The sequence below is a fragment of the Falco cherrug genome, chromosome 1, assembly GCF_023634085.1.
Source record: "Falco cherrug isolate bFalChe1 chromosome 1, bFalChe1.pri, whole genome shotgun sequence".
NCBI lineage: Eukaryota > Metazoa > Chordata > Aves > Falconiformes > Falconidae > Falco > Falco cherrug.
This window is the reverse complement of record NC_073697.1, coordinates 48,290,770-48,311,111: the sequence shown is the minus strand read 5'-3', so window position 1 is coordinate 48,311,111 and position 20,342 is coordinate 48,290,770. Positions and strand designations below refer to the sequence as shown.

General features: G+C 45.0%; 1 long non-coding RNA gene across 3 annotated transcripts; it reads right to left on the bottom strand.

Annotated features, from left to right (window-relative positions):
• Nucleotides 1-87: 87 nt before the first annotated feature.
• Nucleotides 88-18,516, bottom strand: LOC114017875 (uncharacterized). Of its 3 annotated transcripts, XR_008733481.1 has the most exons (5): nucleotides 12,730-18,516; nucleotides 12,545-12,634; nucleotides 10,559-10,708; nucleotides 4,740-6,208; nucleotides 88-3,824 (listed from the first exon to the last, which is right to left on the bottom strand). It is a non-coding gene; the product is annotated as an uncharacterized LOC114017875 (long non-coding RNA). The 3 variants fall into 3 exon arrangements; XR_008733358.1 differs by having other exon boundaries at nucleotides 88-6,208; XR_008733427.1 differs by lacking the exon at nucleotides 10,559-10,708 and having other exon boundaries at nucleotides 88-6,208.
• Between the last annotated feature and the right edge of the window lie 1,826 nt (nucleotides 18,517-20,342).

Sequence of the window (20,342 nt, the reverse complement as noted above, 5' to 3'; positions counted from 1 at the left end):
ATAGGCCCAGTAACTTAACTAAGGGCAAACTAAATGTTGTTGTTTCAGATAGGAGCTATTACTTCAGCAATAACTAGTGTCTCAGACTATTTTCAAATATCATGAAAAATCACTCCTGATTTACAAGAGAAAGAACGGCCTTTCAGATGCACAGGAACACCTTGAACACCCTGCCCTGCCACACATCTATGACTACACCAGTGCTAGTTTAGATTTCTTCTTCTTGTCCTATCTACCCTGGAGAAAACTTAAAAGAGCAGGGGACTGTTTTGAGAAGTATCAGAAGATAAAGTGTACAGATACAACAAGGTCACAGTTTTTTCAGCCTTGGCTCTGGGTGTTTCTCACCATGTCAGAGCTGGACTTGAGGATGGGATAACAAAGTAAAGGCCTAGTACAACCATGGCCTTTCATAATTCATGGAAACTCACACTGGATAACGCTCCTGTCTTCTGCTTTGGTTCCTGCCCAGTACTACCCATTAGGAGTACTGTGGATATTTTCCTTGATACTTTTACAGCTCCAGAGGAAGATGATGGTTTATGCTAATGTTGTCTTCGGTGGGATATTACCAGAAAAGATGCCTGGGCCATTGCATCCAGTGTGCAGGTACAGTGGTTCTTACTAATCTCATCTTCAACTAACTACAAACCTGTGATTGATTACTGGCTTGTTTTTCCACAACATGCACAAACATGCAGAAATGTGTGGGTTTTTTTTTAAGTGACCACTCTATACATCACCTTTTAAGGTTGTAGAGATCAGATGCAGCCCACAGAATACAGGCTGAGAAACATGATTAAACTTCCTGTGGCATAAGCTAATCTTAAGTTTTGCTGACTGTTCTCATTAGACAAGCCTTGTTGACAGCTTTAGTCTATATCAATACTATATGGCCAGCAACTGATAAAGCAAAATATGGACTTTTTTTCCTAGTGATTCACATTACAAGACAGTTACTTTATTGTTGTGTTTGTAAGTTAGATCTTGGCAGTACCTTTTTTTTTATTGCATTGAGATGATCACTGCTTTAATATATATCAGAAGCTCCAGTCTGCTATAGGTTTCCACTCATGTTTATCGCTGTGGGTATAGGTGGACAGACTGACCTAAAACTATTAGAAATAGATACAAGAATCTGCAGTACACAGAAAGTGATAGTACCTATTCTTGTGGATTTAAGACCTGTGAATCAGTCCCTGGTCAAAGTATAGATCAGTATGAATCCTGGGAAAGGAGGGCACTGCAATGCTGGGAAAATGGATATACCTACAACAGGGACCACAGCAGGTCAACAGACACAAACAGGTCAAGTCATAGATCAAGCAAAGATCACAGCTACCACCTAAAGCTGTGCAATAAATGGTGGCTGGCATTTGAACACCTGTGGCAAAAATCTAGGACAGAGCTGCTGGTTTTCAGCATAAAAATGCCTCACTTCAGAGATATTTCACTTTACCATTTCCTACAGAGTTGGTGGGGTTTTTTTTCTTGTTGATAAAAAGCTTTACCTATTTCTTTCTTGTCTTGGCTTAACCAAGGTACCAGTTACAAACACTGTAAAGAACCACCACTGGCTTACATGCAAATATTTGTTTCAGTTTATAGGGCGTAAACTGTCTCTTCTAAGACAACCTTTCTATTACCCAGCGCTTTGACTTTTTACACCAGTCACTGGTAGATCTCTTCAGAAACCATAAAATCTTCACTTGCCCTCTCCTCACCAGGCAAAGCATACGCATCAAGGCATCCCAAGCAATCACCACCACCACCACCTACATCACAGTTGAGGCTGCAGGCCAGAATGAATAAAACTTCTCAGGCTCCACTGTCCCAACACTGAAGTGAAAGCAGCCATGAGCTCCCAGCATGAATCCTTTAAATCAGGGAAAGCTCCTTCTGGCCTCACAACAGCATTCTCTGCCACCTGGATGGCCCTCCAAGTAGTGCCTGTCTTGTCTGTCAAAATGGTAAAAGCAACCCAGCTTCTTGTCTAAAAGAAAGCAATAAAAAGCGTATGAGTAAGAAAGTAACTGCATAAAATGAAAAGGACCTTCAACAGCATAAACTTTAATTATCCACTTGTACTACGGTTGTTCACTGTAACACATACCAAGTGTAAAACTGCAGAAACAAGTCCTCACACAAGAGACTCGAAACCATACAGAAAAACTTCAGGACCATATGGGACTCGGTTCCTTATTTGCTGTATTGGTAATAAAAGGCATCCAAGATAAACAAACCCTGTTTTCAGGCAAAGTTAATGCCTGTTTAGGCTTCTGTAAATCTCTCGTTACTGGCGAGCAATGCCCGTACTGGAGAGGCACACCAACAGTGGAAGACAGACAGCGGTACCTCTGTAGGTCCAGGGAGGCTGGGAGGAGGCAGGGTAACTGTCTCTTCTGGGACTTGTAGGAGTGTTTCCTAGCGTATAAAGAGCTGCCAAGATGTATCTATCCAATTACCTTCATGATTAGTCCATCCTTCTCCTAAAATTTTTCCCTCATTACCTTCCCTCAGTTTTGCTTTCCAAATGAGCCGGGTTCAGACCCAGGAAAAGCTCAGAGCTCCCGAGCAGCTGTCTCACCAACAGTTAGGTTTTCAGACCACATATCCTCCAACTGCTGGCAAGTGGGTTTTCACTACTCCTGAACCTAATTATAATGTATTTTGGGGGGGATTTTAAAGTAAATGCTGTTTACCAATAACTATGCTGGTTGCCATGCAGAAGCACGCCCTTAGCACACAATCACGACAGCAGTTGTAGACAAGACTGACTCATTAAATCTCAGAAAATACAACTGGGAGAAGTCTCAGAAGTTGGTCCCTACCCTAAAAGCCCCAAGGGAGAGATCAACAACAATGCTGTCTTCTGTAGCACAAGCAGTATAGCACCTAAAAAACATATTAAGTCTTCTGCAACTTTTAAGGCAACGCCTGCTTCCCCCTCCAATGATTTAGGACATCACATCTTTTAAAACAAGCCTTAAACGATACCTCAAGATTAAGTGCTCACTAATAATAAAACTGACTACAAGAGTAAAATTTGTTCAAGAAGCAGACACCTATACTCTATGGTATTTTTTTTTAAACTTCCATTTCCTGTGGCTTTGCTGCATGTGTATATATAGAAAGCAAGGGAAATTCCAAACAAGATGCCACACCGTTGTACTCAGAACAGCCGTGCTTCTCATTCTAGAAAAGGGAAGTCTCAAATTCTTTTTCTACAAAGTCTATGTGAATTCAAAGTATGCTGTAGTAATATTTCCTAGTACCATGCTCTCAGCTGAGGAGGTTCAACTAAAAACCTACAGTGTAAGAAATACTTACAAAGCACCAGTTCAAGCCAGCAGGACCTCAGCAGAGGGATGAGGTATGGGGTTAAGCACTCCTGCCATCTCACCTGATGCCTCAAATTGCTCACCAAGGGCAAAGGGCAGCCCAGCACCCTCACTGAAGCATTCCTTGCCAAAGATTCCCTGCCACAGGCTGTCCCAGCCAGGGGGTCAGAACTCCAGCAAGGTGAGGTGGGGATTTACAAGGTGCTGCAGAAACTGCTTACACAGGGGCTCCTGAAAGGCACCAACCATCCCAACTGGCACAGCACTTCTGTGTCTCCACTCCCACTGCTGCTCAGTGTGTTCTTCCCCTTTCTCTGTAGTACATCCACTTTTCCCTCCTCTTTTTACATTTACTGGTAAGAAGCTGTTGGTGCAGGAACTCTTCACAACATGTGCTGGATGTATGGTGTTGATAATGGCCGACAGCATCCCTCAGGAGCTTGAGATATTTTCACAGCACACAGAGCTCTGCTGCAGACAGCACTGAAACAGATGGTGGGTTATGAGACAGCTTATTTCTAGAAGGCACCAAAACAACCTATTTGAAGCATGTACTTGGCTTAACCACACTTGTTCCCTCACCATCCTTCCCCAGGCCAGCCCTCCAGCATGCTTTCTGGAAACTTGGTTGACAGATGGGCCGAGTACCCATGAGTGGGGCAGATCTGGCTGCTTGTGCGGATGCCCACCTTCTCCATGTCACATGAACTCACCTTGCCCAAGGCTCTCACACTCTTAATTTCTCAAGGAGTGGGAGGGAGGAAAAAGTAGTGGGGCCCAGTTCTGCAGCGCTTGCTGATTCACCTCCACCCCCTCCCTGTCACAGCTGCTACCTTCTTTCCCTCCTCCTCCCCGCTCCTGCACTCACCCAATCTCTTTGTCAAAGCTGTCTTCATACAACAACTGTTTGTTTGTTTTTAATCACCAATAGCACCTTCTTGGTCACACACAAATATCGCAGCAGTTTTTACAAGAGGGACGCACACGTTACCAGGCAAGCCTGGTATCTGCCCTACTGGCTTTTCCGACAGCACTAGCACACTCCATGCCTTGCTGAGCTTCTGGGTCCCTGCTGCAGCCAGACTTCCCCATCCCAAACCTGCCCCGCACAGCCCAAAATGGCATGGCCGAACGGGACAGCGGGTGTCACAGCTCCCTGTCCTGCTCCACAGCAGTCCGGACTTGGGCGATGCCCAGGGGTGCCTTCTCTGCTGAGAAGCCCACACCAAGGGAAACAGTGCCTTGCTGGCCCAGAGGGCAAGGTGTCAACCTGTGGTCTCCCTCCAGCTGTGCCCCCACAGCTCTCCCTGGGCTAGGCCAGCTGCAGTTCACCCGAGCCAGCCACCTGCACCCGCCACCTGGGCCCCAGGCTGGGAGCAGAGCCACAGGCACACATACCTGCTCTGGGAGCAGCCCCAACTGTGACCAGACCCACTCGCAAAGCCCTGAGTTTTTCCTGTCTGGTGCAAAGCCGGAAGCAGATCTCGGACCGCGCTGCAGGGTAGGATCTCCATCCCTCTCGGAACATGCAGTGAAGGAGGTGAGAGGAGGTCAGATCTCCTTCAACTAAGCGATTCCAGCTCCTTCGAGGAGCGAAAGCCACAAAGGAGCTCAGACACCCACAGAGGAATGAGCCCCTCATTCTGACCATCACCACCACATCTCAAGAAAGCTCAGGCATCCAGAGAGACATGCGAAGGTCCACAGCCATTTGAGGAAGAACATCGCTGATTAAGGGGGACTTGGTGGGATGTGAAGTGACTCATGCACACAACAGCTGAACAGAGTCTGAAAGAGCATCCTACTCCTCCTTTCCACCATCTGAACTTGCCCTCGGTGATGCAGATCTAATTTAGTGGGTCTCAGCTCCTCTTCTGACCTCAGCACTGAGCACCTTCTGCTCCACCTTCTGCAAGACCCGTTCTTACCCCTGCCAGCTGGAAGGGCAGAGCTTTCCCACTTACCACTTCCAATGACAGCCAGCAGATGGGAACCAGACATCTCCGGAGGGAAATGGATCTTCCTTTGATCCTGGCTGCTGTGATAAGCAGCCTCTTTGCCCACCACCAAACCCACTCCTAACCTGAACCCTAACCTTGAGCAGAGGTTGGTCCTTACCAGCAGGAACATGTCACACATGAGATACACCTACCGGGTACATTTTATGAACTGCTCCTTCAGCACTGACCACTCTGCACTGCCAGAGCCACTGAACAAGCCCCTAAGAGAACAGGTTTAGGGTCCCTAGAAAGTAACAGCTAGAGCAGTTCCTATCTCTTAATGGCATCTGAGACTTGTTCAAGCAGTTTGCAAAAGCCCACCTCTGCCACCCGCATGGCACAACGGGACAGTCAAAGCAAAGAGCCAGAAAAGCAACAGCAGCAGAGCGAGGCAAGGTGAGCACCAGCAGCCTGCATCTTCCAGACCCCTCCTTGCGTGGCCTGGCCCCTGAAACACACCCTGTTTTCCAGGCAGTTAAATGATGCACTGAAACAGCACCTGTTACACACACATGTGGTGGGCACAAGAAAGGAAGTGGTTTTAAGGGGGGCATCTTCCCCCACGTTAGGGTATCTCTGTGCAGGCCTACCTGGGCACAGCAGTGGGGAAGGTCTCCTTCCCAGTGACAGCTCTCCAACAACACATCTCCTCTGCTATGAGGCCAGCAAACCTTGACCTGGGAGGGACAAGTTGTACCTGTAGTTAAGGACCAAAGAGATGGCAACTGTGAATGTATGTGAGATGATTCTTAGGATGAGGGATGCATCCCCAGTCACACCAGAAATGAAGCAGAAACGTGCAGGAAGTGTGTCTGTGCTTCAGCGCTGCACGACGCAGAGGAGGGGCATCACACCAAATGCAACTGCCTGGAGAGAGTATGAGGTTTAAATGTTATTACAACTTACCTTTATCAATGGCAGGAGTGGAAAGATATACTGTAATTACAAAATTCATTAATAAGGTCCATACTGATCTACTCTAATGCTCTTAATTGCTCTTAAAACAACAGCCTCCCATTTACCAGTACTCATTTGTCCAGGATGCTCTTCCCTGGCTAAATGTGTTAAGAGAAGAAGAGATGCGAAACCAGAGCAAGAGAAGATCCTACAGAACATTCTGCAGGAAGAGCAAGCGAAATCCAGACTAACCTCATCTCTATACAGCTACGTCCTGAGAGCAGCTTTTAAACAGAAAGCTGAAGCTCATGGTACCAGTAATTGCAAGGTCAAGCCTCAAATTAGCCATGAAAAGTAGCGCCCTAAAGGGAAGCTGAAGAGACAATAGATGAAGGTAACACCTCATCACAAGGGAGTGCTCAAGGAATGGTGTGGTTTGTAGGGAATTTGAAACACGTGTAGCAGGCAATAGCCACACACATGCAGGTTTTGGCACAAGAAGAAGTGCGTATACAAGAAGGTATTTTAGCCTTTATTAGAGGGTGAATGCTGCAAAATAAGCTCTGTCTGCCTCCAAGCTTGCACCTTTTTTTTTTTTTTAAAAAAAACAAAACCCAAACCCAAACAAACAGAATTTTGACAGCTCTTCTATGACACTAAAATCGCTTTAAAACCACAAGTAATCTCTTTTAACAGGATTGAGGAGGCCTGGCCCTCCCTCTCTCCCCTGAGCAGTCCACTCACTGATCATCGGATCCCACTTTTGCCCTATTCCAATCACACTCAAACAACAACAGTTCTTGGAGCAGAACCCAGAGCCCGTGACACCAGCCACTCCAGTCAAGTGCCTCTGATCACCAAGACACACAGCTTGGCCCTAAAAGCACCACACAATTGCCCTTGCTTCTTCAATTATCTCTTGTGTTACAGAGACAAGCAGTCATCAGAAGGCATTTCAGCTCCAGAGGTAACATCAACACTTTCCCCTGCAGCACCTGCGAGGTTTTACACCTTTTCAGGGCCAGTCTTCTTGCAAGAGAGATACTCCAAAACATACAGGACACAGATCGTGCCCAGTGGTGTGCTGGGACTGATGGGAGGTCTCTGACAGCCCAAAAGGCTTGTGTTATATGCAAGTCAGGAGTTCACAGAAGGGATGGCTCTGCAGCGCTCACCGCCAAGCAGAGAGGGTCTGGAAAGGGGAATAAGGCAGAAATTGTTTGAAAGAGACACTCATGCAACAAGGGAGACTAGACCAGAGTGTTTTAGAGATAGTTATGTGCAATAAGTCATCTTTTTACATGAATCTCTGTGGCCGAGACCAGGAGCCAGTGTGGGGTGCAGGCAGGCTTTCCCCTCCTACATAAGATCCATCCTTTGATAACCAGATGTGGAATCCCCTGAACTCTCTGTGCAGCGACAGCTCCTGGGGAGGCACAACATGCAGTGGAAAAAGTTGACGAGCACAACCACCTTGCCACCATCACCCAAAGAACGGGTGACAGCTTATTTTGTGAACCGTTTTGAGGCTTTGTTTTGTGGCACCTACACACACCTGTCTCACGGCACCTCACCCCCTCCTACAAAATGTCAAAGATCTTCAACTCCTAACAACAGCCATTGGGGGCAAAAACCAGCGTGTGCTGACCAGTGTAACTCCTGTGCAGTGGGGACTGCACTGGTCTTGCCTTTCTCCTCAAGTTAGGGCTTGTGCTCACCCTGTCCTGTTTCCCACTAGCACCAGCTCCTTCGACAGGCAGTGGGCAAATGCTAATTTTTACCTCTGTGGTTTCCAGGTGACTCTCTCAGGGAAAGTTTACTAGAGCTTTATCCTTCCTGAAATGGCAGCTAAACTGAATAACCACTTCCTCTTAGCACAGCTAAGGAACTTAACGTGCAGTGTTGCAAACAGTATGAGGACACTCTCCCCCCTGCCTCTGCTGCACTCTCTTGCGTGCATTAATGTCGGTTGCTACACACACTGGGCAGTAACTAGGTTGGGAAATACTCGAGCAGTAAAAGCCACTCTCACAGCCTAGAAAGGCAAGTGCTACCTTTTAAGATTGCCAGCAGTCAGCTTGTGCCTTTGCATTCCCAGCAGCTCTAAACAACCCAGATCCTGCAGTCACCAAAATTTATACCTGGACCTGTTTTAGGGTCTGAGCAACTGAACGACTTTGAGTCAAGCCCCAGAAGGATGCCTACACTATACACACATTCAAATATTTCTGTTTTGCTGCAATATTGAAAAACAAATAGTGAGAACAGATTATAACTTGTAACAGATTTCCACAAAATTGATCTCCTTGGTTGCCACCTTAACCAGAGGGACACACAATGTCCCCAACAACAGAAAAGGACTCCCAAGTCTGTAAGCGAGAAGCTGGGCTTGTGTCTTTGATCACTCTGTCTACAAGCTGGTGTTAATACAGTTATAAGGCTAATGTCTGACTGGACTTTAAAAGTCTCCTCTATGCAGCTTTCAACTTGAGGAAAACAAAGCTGTGACTCATTTCAGCGCTGTGTTTTATGGCACTGTGCACAACACAGGGGCATCCCTGCTGTTCTTCTAGAGATGGTACTAACACAAACCAGAACAAGCTTTGTGCAAGCAGTACAACTGTTTTGACATCATTTCAATGAGACAACCCTGTGATTTCATGGAGAAAGCTCTGGGCTGAGTACGCCAAAAATCTCAGCTTCAGGTCTCCTGTACAGCCACTGTGTATGGTCACAGGCTCCACCAGGGCTCCTCTTTCCAGTGTCTTCCACATTATTTTCCTCCTGGTGCCTGACAAAGAATAAGCAAGCAGGCAGGCCTGGTTCTCTACCCAAGATGTCTTGGTTTTTGCAAGGACCAGAAAATCGCATCCACTTGCACTTTTAGGCAGTCACTGATTTGACATGCCTGGTTTGAAGAGGCTAACTCTGAGGCCTGACACACCGCTGCAGTTTAAGACCATGCCCCTGTTTGGGGGTTATGTACTTAAATAATTACAATGATCATGCAACTTTTCAAGTGCGTTAAAAGAAAAAAGAAAAAAAAACTCAGTCACCTTCAAAAGCTATACTGACTAACATTCCCAGCTATAGAACAACCAGCAAGTGCCCAGTACAGCCAACCCCATCCCATTATTTGATGCCCATGAACAGGCTGCGGATCAAAACCTGCCCTACTCAGCACATCAACACATCATTAACGCCTGTTTCCAAACAGGCATGGTTTGAACAGTGAAAGTTCAGCCACTAAGGAGTTCAGAGAGCATTCGTGGTAGCAACGCAACCTGCGACAGCCTTTCAGTGCACCAAACCAGTACAACCTGTAGCTGCACAGTTGTTTATACTGGCGCAATTACTCCAGTTACTGATGCAATTACTTATGAGTCCAGATGACTCTGACCTACACAAGAGGCTGGCAGCCGATGCATGTAAAAAACTCAGACACCGGTGTAAGCAGTGCAGGATCCTTCACATTAGGAAAGCCAAAATGTCTTTGAAGCAAGAGCTGTGGCCTACAGGTTCCGAAAATGGCAACCTATGTTTGTGTGTCTGGAGTTTGGGATTTCCACTCTCAAATATGGAAGAGAATAATATAAACACATCAAAAGGCTATATAAGCTTACTGATTTGAAGCCAAGACTGATCACGAAGGAAAGGATTCTTAGGAAATAAACAGCAGAATAGCTTTTAATCATCCATTAAAGCCATAATGGAAAATTGTGTATGCATGCAAGAGTACTGGTAGGGATTAAACTACACAGAAAAGGACACTGGCACAGAGCCAGTACCTAAAGGAAACACAGAAAGAAACTTACTGGAACTTCTGAATGAAGACAGCAGGTCTAGGCATGAATTATTCACCACGATCAGATTTATGACTATCACAATCAATGGCAAGTTTACAAAAATCACTGAACAGTTGAGCTTGAGGAGAGGAAGGTCGGAAGATCATTCAGTTCAACTCCCGCCTGCTGAAAGCAGGGGCAGCTAGAGCAGGCTGTCTGGGGCTGTGGCCAGTCAGGTCTTGACCACCTCCAAGGATGAAGAGTCCACAACCTCCCTATGCAACCTGCTCCTGGTTTCAATCACCCTCACAGTAGAAAAGTTTTTGCTTATATTTAAATGGAATTTCATGTATTTCAGCTTGTGCCCACAGCCTCTTGTCCTGTCACTGGGTATCAATGAGAAAAGTCTTGGATCCATCTTCTGTACTGTCCCCACATCAGGTATTTAGACCCTGCTGAGCTTCCTCTTCTCCAGGCTGGACAGTCCCAGCTCCCACCTCTCCTTGTTCAGCAGATACCCCAAGGACTCAATCACCCTTGTGGCCCTTTGCTGGAATCTCTCCAGTATGTCCACGTCTCTCTCATATTAGGGAGCCCAGAACCAGACTCACTGCTCCAGATGTGTCTCACCAGTGCTGAGCAGAGGGGAAGGATCACCTCTCTCGACCTGCTGGTAGTGCTCTGCCTAAGGACAGCCACCTTTAGTTCCAGGGCCAGCCTGATGCTCACATTCAATGTGCTTACCAGGACTACCAGAGCGACCTTAGATTGAGCTATTTGACACCAGTCAAGCAAAAAAAAAAAACAACAACAACCCAAACCAGCCAAACAACCCACCCGCTCGTTGAATTTGATGAATAATTACTGTTAAAAAAAATAGACCTAATTCTCCCCTTTCTCCTGCCCCGCCCCCACCAACCCCAATCCTGAAATAGATTTTATATATTTATTTATTAACTGTCACATTCAAAGTATTCAAGATCTACAGGTAAATAAATACCCTACAGAGATACAGAGGAGACACCTAAAACCTCAGCTAAAACACTAGAAAAAGTCACTTGTCTCAGGAACCAGTGCTGGATATTCAGAAAAATGGTGTATTTGGCATGGCTTCTAAAACAAACACTTTTGAAGTGTTTATAAGACTACACAGTCCATTGTTGGCAGGAAGGGAGAGTGAAGAGGAAGGAAAGAAATCTACTGGTTTTTTGCAGACTAGAAATTCCTCAATTCTAACGCACAGGCTTGTTTTGAAAACTCAGCTAACAGACTGGTAGAAAGCAAGAGTGCCTTGAGAACCTGGGAGGTCTAATGCAGGTACCTATTTTATAACTAGGTCCCCTAAATCACAGCATGTTAAAATCCTGACAGTATGGTTTTGCTATACATACATTAGACACCTTCCTCTCCTGGCTGGATATTGTTCAGAGCTATCCCTTCTTCCTTGACTTCACGGTCCATGACATTTGTAGCTTTTTGCAACTTGTGAGAGTTTTACGGTAAGCCTGGGATACAGCGACTGTTTCCGCCTTTTTGTTATGTCTGATTTCCTCATGGCTCAACTGGATGAGATTTCTAAATCACTCTCTTTGCAGCTGCTCTCACATTTTGTGAAGATGATGAATCACACCAGATCATGTGCAAACTAGTGGGCGATAATGTAAAAATCCCTCACGCTTATTGTCAGTGCCTGCAGTATTCCCTCCTCTGTATTACGATGCTGATGTGGCTCCATTGCTCATGAAGGTGAGGTAACAGTGGCATTGGCTAAAACCAAGCAGTCATTTTGGAAACTCTCCCATGAGTTTGTGGGTGCACCACAAATGCGACCTGCAACCTCTGCACTTTCCTCGGCTGCATGAAGTGGCCCCGAGATGCTGAACTACATCTACTGAAGAACTAGAGCAAGACCAAGCACAACACACTTCTGCTGTTTTCTAAGCCAGGAACTGAACCGCTGGGACTTACAGCGAAGAGAAGAAGGGCATTACTCACTACTGATGTTATCAATTTTCTGATCTTAATATGACAGTGAACCTATATATAATTACACTGAACTTCAGCGAGTCCTGAACCTCACTTGCGTGCATACCACATTTAGGACCCTGACATTAAACTAAAAGAGACTGACAAAGGAAGGAGTTGGACTCTGACTAAGAGAAAAGGACTGGAGGAATCTGATAAAAGAAGTGCACGGTTCCTGCCGTCCTTCCAGAAGTCAGCTGTAACAGAGCGGTTAACACAACACACACAAGTGATAACAAGGGAGCATGACCTCATACTAGGGATCTGTTGGACATGGTAGTTTTTTCCAAAGTGACTGCGTTGATGCTAATCATCGCAAAGTTTATAATAAAAAAAATTGGTTGAACTTTTTGAATTCCCTAAGATACTCAATATTGTTTGGGAAGTCATGGATGAAACTTCAGAAGCCTGGAAAGAACAAACATCTTTAAAATGAAAACAAACTAACTTCAATGTCCCACCAAAAGGAACAAGCAGGTGATTTTTAAGTGCCTACCTGACAGCAGGGAGGTGATTTATTCTTGACAAATCCATGTTGGCTGCTACTCATGGTCAAACCATTTCCTCCTTTTTCAGGGTAACAGCTCTTGTAGACAGAAGAAAAACAGTAGATATCGTGAGAGCTACTGACAGAGTGTCATTTTCACACGATGTTTCAATAAGCAAACTAAAAAACATTACCTCAAGGGGTGCAAAAATCAGTCCGGGAGAATATATCAGCAAGGCTCCTCAAAGATGGGTCCTGGATGTAACAATCAGATATTTTCACTATTGCATGGGACAGAAAAGGTCTATTTTATATTTATGTGTTACATTATTATATTTATTTATATATTATACACGTGCAGATCTCAAATGAAAAGAAGGTGCCAGTGCATTGGTGAAAGGAATTAGAATGGCTTTGGCAAACTGGGGAGGTGGTTTGGGAAATGCTGGCAATTCAGCAAGGACAAACACATAGTTTGAGGACAATGAATTGCACAAATACACGATGAGAAATCACTAATGAGGCAATTCCTCAAAAAGGTTCAGAGGCTGGATTGAGTCACAGGTTTCTGCAAATAAGCCAGACAGCAAAGTGCAGAGAATAAACAGGACAGCTGTCAGCTGGATGCGAAGAGAGCCCTCTGCTCCATATGGTGTTTATAAAGCACAGCTGAAGTACTATACCATGCTTTGAAAACTGTACATCAAGAAAAGCATGGTGGGTGGAATTGGACAAAAGGCCAGAGGACTTAAAGGATTATAAAATGACAACAGCGCGGAAGATTGAGAGAAGTCCAGCTACATACTTGCAAGAGGCAAGGAAACCACACAGCCTGCCTCCTAGTCTTTCCAGTACAGCGAGTTCCATTAGTTTCCCTGATCGGAAAAACTCCATGCAGTGTCCACTTGGTCGCTACAAAAAGTTACCCCCTTTTTCTGCCACTGTGCTTACGTACTTCTCTCCTACAAGGAGCCCTTGCAGCCTGCAGAGCCTGCTGCAGCTCTCTGCTAGCCCTACCCTGCTCTGTGGGAGCATGTCGAGGCCCAGCAGAGCACTCCCGGGGATGGAGCAATCCCTCTCACCCTTCCTCCACAGCACTTAAGTTGACTCCAAGGACCACATAAACTAGCAGCTGCCTCCTGCCATCTACCCTTTTCAAACATGACACACATTATGCAGTACTTCTGCAACAAACTGAAGAGAAACAACGCTGTGCACCGCCTCCCACAGCTGCTCACTACACTGCCTGCAAAGAATCTCCAAAATCCATGTAGGCATACAGCGGAAGAGTGTATTTTTGATTAAATCACGTACATGTGTGCACCTACATCTGGTGGTAGGGCAGGAACTTCTCCGGCTGCAGAGCAGTGCTCTAAGCAACAGGTTGTTCAGGGATGCCTCTTCCTTCTGTCCTGATGAAGTTTTTCCACTACGTATGCAAATACCGACAGGGGCTTAAGACAGACTATCTAGAAGACGACCTGAACCTGGCTCTTCTGACCTACAGATAAGCCCACTCTTCACCTCGGCCTTCTGGTTCATAGGCAGTCTTTCTTTCTACATTTCCCCTGGAAGAATCAACTGAGGTTAAGTTTCAATAGAAGATTTGGTTCTGCTAATTTAGCTTTCTCTAAAAACCAAAACAGCTTTTCAAAACCTCCTAAGTACCTCCAGGCATGGTACTGTCAATTCTTTCAAACATCCCACCCTGTTTTCACTGATTCTCCAAATACTGCAATTTGGAAATGACTTGGTGCCATGTTCTGCCAAGTGCATGTCTGGGAGGTGCATCATCTGGATGCTTCCCCCAATCCAAGGACGTGAAATACAGACAAAAATTCTGCATCATTGTTGCACTAGTCAGGAGTAGAAAAGTTATAAAAGACAAGAGATTTTGTTCTTCCAGCCTCCAAAAACCTTCTACTATGCAGATCCTAGCCATGTTTTCACAAAACTGCATGTTTACAAGAAGTTGAATCCCTTTTGCCAGCTCCTCAGTTCCTCTTTTTGCCCAACTCTTCCCTTCTCCGCCCTTCCAGGCTTAACCTTTTGTTACTTTTTTCTTGGCTCCTGTACAAGCCTTTCCACTACCCGCCACCACCTTAGCAATGACTAACATAGTGGCACTTATTTCATTAGGGTCAGACTCAGTGATAGCATCTATCCGTTTCTACCTTCCTGTTCCCTGACACAGTGGTAATGGAGTCACATCAACCTATTTAAGCTGGGCTGGGCTTTCATCAGCACCAGCGGCTAATGCAAAACTTGGGGGTGGGGGGGTGGGAGTACACTCCCTGTGCCACCCCCCTATCTGGTAACAAAAAATGCCTGATCCCACTGAACACAGTTCCTGGATTTTTAACGCCTCGATCCAATTCACCAGATGACTTTCTAGATCTCAGCCTCACAGCAGCAAGGCAGCCCTAGTCTTAACAACAGAGACTGGGAGTGGTTAAAGCACCTACGGTTCCTTTGAAACAGCTGAGACTGGAGTGACTTAACACCCAAGTGTGACTCCAAAAAGCCTCCTCTGCCAGGGACTGCTCAGTGCCTGCAACGGGTGGGGAAGGCACAGGGCAGGAGGCTGCTGGAGCCACCAGCAGAGCAGCAATGGGGTTTTACCACCTGTGCCGGGGGTGAAATACATCAGCATGCAGCAGGATGCAGCCAGGTCTGTAACAGCAGAACTCAGGCCAGCTTCAGAGCTTCCCAGTAACCCTGACTTGTCCAGTCTGGTGTTGCTAAAGGAGTGCCCGGCACTGCTGCAAAAAAGGACAGCATAGAAGGGCACTAAATTTATGGACAAGGTGATGAGTGGAAGGGCTGATGTGGGAGAAACACCAAGAAAGCAATCCTGTCTTTGGCAGCACTGGCGAGAACTGCACTTCTGGCTTCACTTTCAGCTTCTCTGCACAGGTGGAGGGTGGCTGTGGGAGCAGAGCAAGGACAGGACACTGCACACACACCGCTACAGCCGCCTCCCTGCTAAGGGGAGGTCTCTCTGGCTGCAGCTGGGTGCTCTGACTTTGTAAGCAGAGGTACCATATACCCGAAACTGAGACACACCTGCTGCAGAGCTGTGTCTTCTGCTACAAAGGAAAACACTTGAGGGCTGACAAAATTATATAAAAGGGGCTGGGGGACAAAACAAAAGGCAAGAAAACAAATAGTACTTTGTCTCATAGTGATAAGAGGAATGCCAGCCAAAGTCATCTGGGAAAGGAATAAAAATCAAGTAAAACTGAAGAAAACACAATGCATACTTAATGCTGGCTCTGCATCGCAGCCCAAATACAACAAGACTTCACAAAGAGACACAGCAGAGGGGCTGGAAGGTAATACATCCTGCAGAAATGGAACTTAAACACTAGACTAAGGTCTGATGTCATCTTTGATGTGCTTGTTATTTCAGGGCAAGGATTTGTAGAAAGACTGTATCTTTCACTAGATCAACTAATACCTTGGAAAAACCAGCTAACCCTCTATCTCATCTTGGTCCGAAATAGTATTTCATCCTTTTCCACATCATAAGTACAGCCTGTCCCATCTCCCTGGGGCAGCAAGACCCCAGAATTGGCCTTAGTTGTGGTAAGGCTGAAAAATCCATTACATTTTTCCTTCAGTTTTTCCAAAAAGAAAAAGATCAACAGTTTCAGAGTAAGACTAGTGTTTCAGATGTTATGAGTCTAAAAAAATTCATTAAAAGCTTCAGCAATTGTACTACAGTAATGTTCTCAGAAAGTTCCCAGAACTTTCCTAAACACCTAAGTTTCTTAACATACATTTGAACCTCCCAGTACACCTGAACACATATGCAAAAGAGACCTGATGCTTAAAGATTCTGTAGGATCAAGGATGTATCAGCACATACCATTAACATTTAAAGTTTCTCATGCTTCTACCTTTCCACAAAACCAGAAGTAGTTCAAACCAGTAAAGCCAATGACAAAACTCCTCAGTTGCTGCAAAAACGACAGCACTTTCCACCCCGGTGTTTGGGAAGGCTTTTGAAATAGAATTCCTCACATGCAGGACCAGCTTTCTGTTTTCTTCTCAGCTCCCCTTCTTACAATCAAACGAAGAAAGTTATTTGCTTCTGTAATACTGGGAACTACTGGTATTCTGAAGCACAACTCGAGTATTTTCCTTCAGAATCAGAAAAAGAACCAAAACAGGTTTAGGGAAGATTTTTCCCTTCCATTTCTCAGAGCTGGGTCATTTGGGAGGGGAGACAGGAACAGAGGGAAACAGGCATGGAACTTGGAGAGGACCAATGACTATAACTTACAACAACGCAAAGCCTTCCTCACCCTTTCTAGCAAGTCAAGCTTTTGTAAAAATCACAAATCCATGTCTTAACTGATACAGGTTGGCACAACCTCCCACAGAAAGTGTGAACTAGCATTTATAGGCAGAGTATCTTCTGTGAGTCAGTCAGGAAACGTTACATCTTTTGCCATTTCAAGGTTCGTTTTAAGCTCCCTGAACATACCAGGGCAGTGATCGGGTGCCACGACAAAGACAAAAAGAAGCTGGGAATTGGAGAGTCAAACCGAAGACACTGTGCTGACTTACAAATCCAGTTCTCATCACCACTATACAGCTTGGGTCACCTTCTAAGCAATGAAATGCAGACAACATACAGAATATCTAGAAAGGGAACCAGATAGAGATACACAGAAAGGCTTCCGTGCAAGGAAAGATATTTAAACTCAAACTTCTTAAGTAGGAAAAGACATGACTGATGTCTGAGGTTTATAAAATCATGAGCAAACAAGGTGGAGAATGGAGGATTAGTACTTGCTGCTTTTCATAATGCAAGAATTCAGTATCAAGTGAAAATGAAAAATGCTGAAACCATAAAGTTATTGCACAGAAAAGGTATAACCAGATTTAGTAACTCACTGCCATGGGATGTTTTGGATGGCAAAAGGATAAACGGTTTCCAAAATGATCAGATGAACCGAAGGAAAGAAGATTTAAGGCTCAGAAGTCCCTCAATCACTAGGTGACAAAAGCCAGCACGGAATCCTCAGGGAAGTAAGATTAGAAACAGCGCAAATGTATAGTCATCGTTCTATTTTTCATCACTGGCCTCTGTCAGAGGCTGATCCTAGACTCTTTATCAAGGACTGTAGTTTTCACATTCTTGTATTGGTATGCGCAGGGAACAAAGCTCTGCACCTCTTCTTGCTTCTGGGAGATTCCTACAGAAAATCTGTCTTTGGGTGTTTGCATAATGGATTTTAGTCTTGTTCATTCTAGCTGTCTCTGAGCATCTGGAAAATGGACATGTAAGAGGGAAAAAAATCACATTAGCAGATGATGTAATTTCTTTTGATGACTGTAAATTATGTGCTGGTGCACATGTACCACTACTACAGTGTAACCACCTGAAGGACATACTGAAATTACTGAGTGTCTGACATTGCGTAATGCTCTTCTGGGTCCAGATATCACTTTACTTAACTTGTTTCTGTAAAATACACCAAAAAGGGCCAATCCAGGTAGCAATCCAACTGAAAGGATAGACATCCCTATGGTACCAAGCAAGCAGTAATTGTTGGTTTCTGGCCATTGACCTACGTTGCCTCCTTCACTTAAAATCCCTCCAAAAATTCTATCATATATTAACAAACAACCCAGCCCAAAACCTAAAACATCACCAGTCAGATTTTCTTTATTTGCAGGTTACCTTCAGCTAGTCTGTTCAGCAGAAAAAACATTTTGCTTAGTGTTTGCCAGTCAGTAAGACTGGTCCCTGGTCATAACAGCACAAAGCAAGCAGTCCAAAACCTGTAGTTTCCAATTGCTGCTTTTAAAAGGGACCTTTCTGAGGAGCCCATTTTAATAGCCTTACTGTAAATGCATCGTTTGCTGAAGGCACTTGGAAGTAGTGCCCTTTACAACAGGTATACTGACTATAATGTGATTACACATCTTGATACCACTAACAAATGACAGGAGAGCTCTTAAAGCTATCTGTGGCACAACACAGCCCTCCCCACCCACCCAGCAGATCTATTAAGAGAGTGTCTGAATGAACTAGAGGAACCTAAACTTAAGATTTTCACGATCTTCTCCACATCCTCCACCCCCAGGATATTTTCTCTAAAAGCCCACTGAATAACCTGGAGGAAGACACACGTATTGTGGTTTCCCGTCTCCGCAGCAAAGTGAAATTCCCTTTGGTTAACTACCTGCTAGCTGTGTAACATGGCATTTGCTTCACAGTTTATCTTAATGAAAAGGCATGCAGACAGCACAGCTGTGTTAGGGTCACAAAACTCCTCTGCTGGAGACTTACATTTGAAAATCCAGGGATTTTGCATCTATCTGCTCAAGATAAAGAGTATGCTTCCCACAGTTCTTTGAACATGTCCCCTTTCACACACCCCCAGTTTTATCTGTGTACTTTTGGCCATGACCACGACCATGCAGGAGAACAGAACGTTCACTTCCTTCTCTAGCTCACTGAAATTCCCTGATTTCACCATGCGCAGCACACTGCGGCGCCCGAGGACGCGGCACAGGAAGCAGAGAAGCTCACTTCTTGACAGCCAGAGGACAACACAGCTGCCTGGGAAAGCATAACAGACACTTCACTGTAATTTATTCAAGTAAGTTTTGCAAGTAGCCATGACCAGGGGCATGTGCATACACATACAAACAGACAATTTTATCATGAAACCTGGGGTGACAGCTAGAAGAAGCATTTACTGCCACAGCTACAAACTCTTCCTAGAACACTGTGTTTTTAAAACTACTAATGTCACAAAAACCTGCTGCAATTGAGAACAGTCACCATGTCCAGCCTAACTTTTATTTGACCTGGGGTTTTCAAACCAACCTGCTACAGCAGCATTAGAGTTGCATTAGTCACTGCAATACCATAATGCCTCTATGCCAAAGTGGAACATACTTATGCCTGTAATAAATAGGTTAAAGAATCCTCCTAGAAGTCAGAAAAATTACCTCAGGTCACCCATCTCAGTACTGGCCTGGTAAAACTGCCAATAACATCAGGAACCAAAATCGTAAAGTTAGGGCTGAGGAAACCCAATTTTATTTATTTTTTTTTTTTTCATTTGAACAACTTTAAAGACCTCCACATCGTGCATCAGAACAGCAGGAGCAAGTCTGGTGGTGTCCACCATTAAAGCAAACTATAAGCCATATAAACCTCATGTAGCAATGCCAACTGCTTGTGCCTGCTACCTACCACTTAGCAGCTCTGTTCACGTCTGCTCAGAGCAATCAGAAGCAAAAATCACAGCAGCGTTACTGGAAACTGCAAACACAGTCATATACATATCTTCGTTCCTGTAAGATAAAGACCATCTTTGGAAGTGCTCCAAAGAACATCTCTTAACACAAGAGGCAATGTGATCTTGAAGAGACCGTTTTATTCATTTATTGAGAGCGCTAACCAAGCCCTCTTTTCTCCCCTGCCTCCCCTGACCATGCAGGAGGAACAGGAGACAATTTCTCATGTTTCCTGGACAGGAACATGAAAACGTCACCCAAATCCACTTATGAGATAGGAGTGCTGATGTCCAAAATAAAATCCCTGCACGTTAGAGACTGTTACAAAACCATCAGCATTCAAGTAACCCCAAAGGGCTGGCGTCACTCCGCATAACCAAGAGAACCCAGAAGAAATGTGGAAATTCCATCCTTAAGTCATTGACTGCAACATCCTCCGGCAGTTTTCATCACTGGTATCTCAAGTAAAAAAAAAAAAAAAAATCTTTCATCTCACAGTGTGGTCTCTTTTATGGCTTGTTACTTGAACTGTTACGTGTGC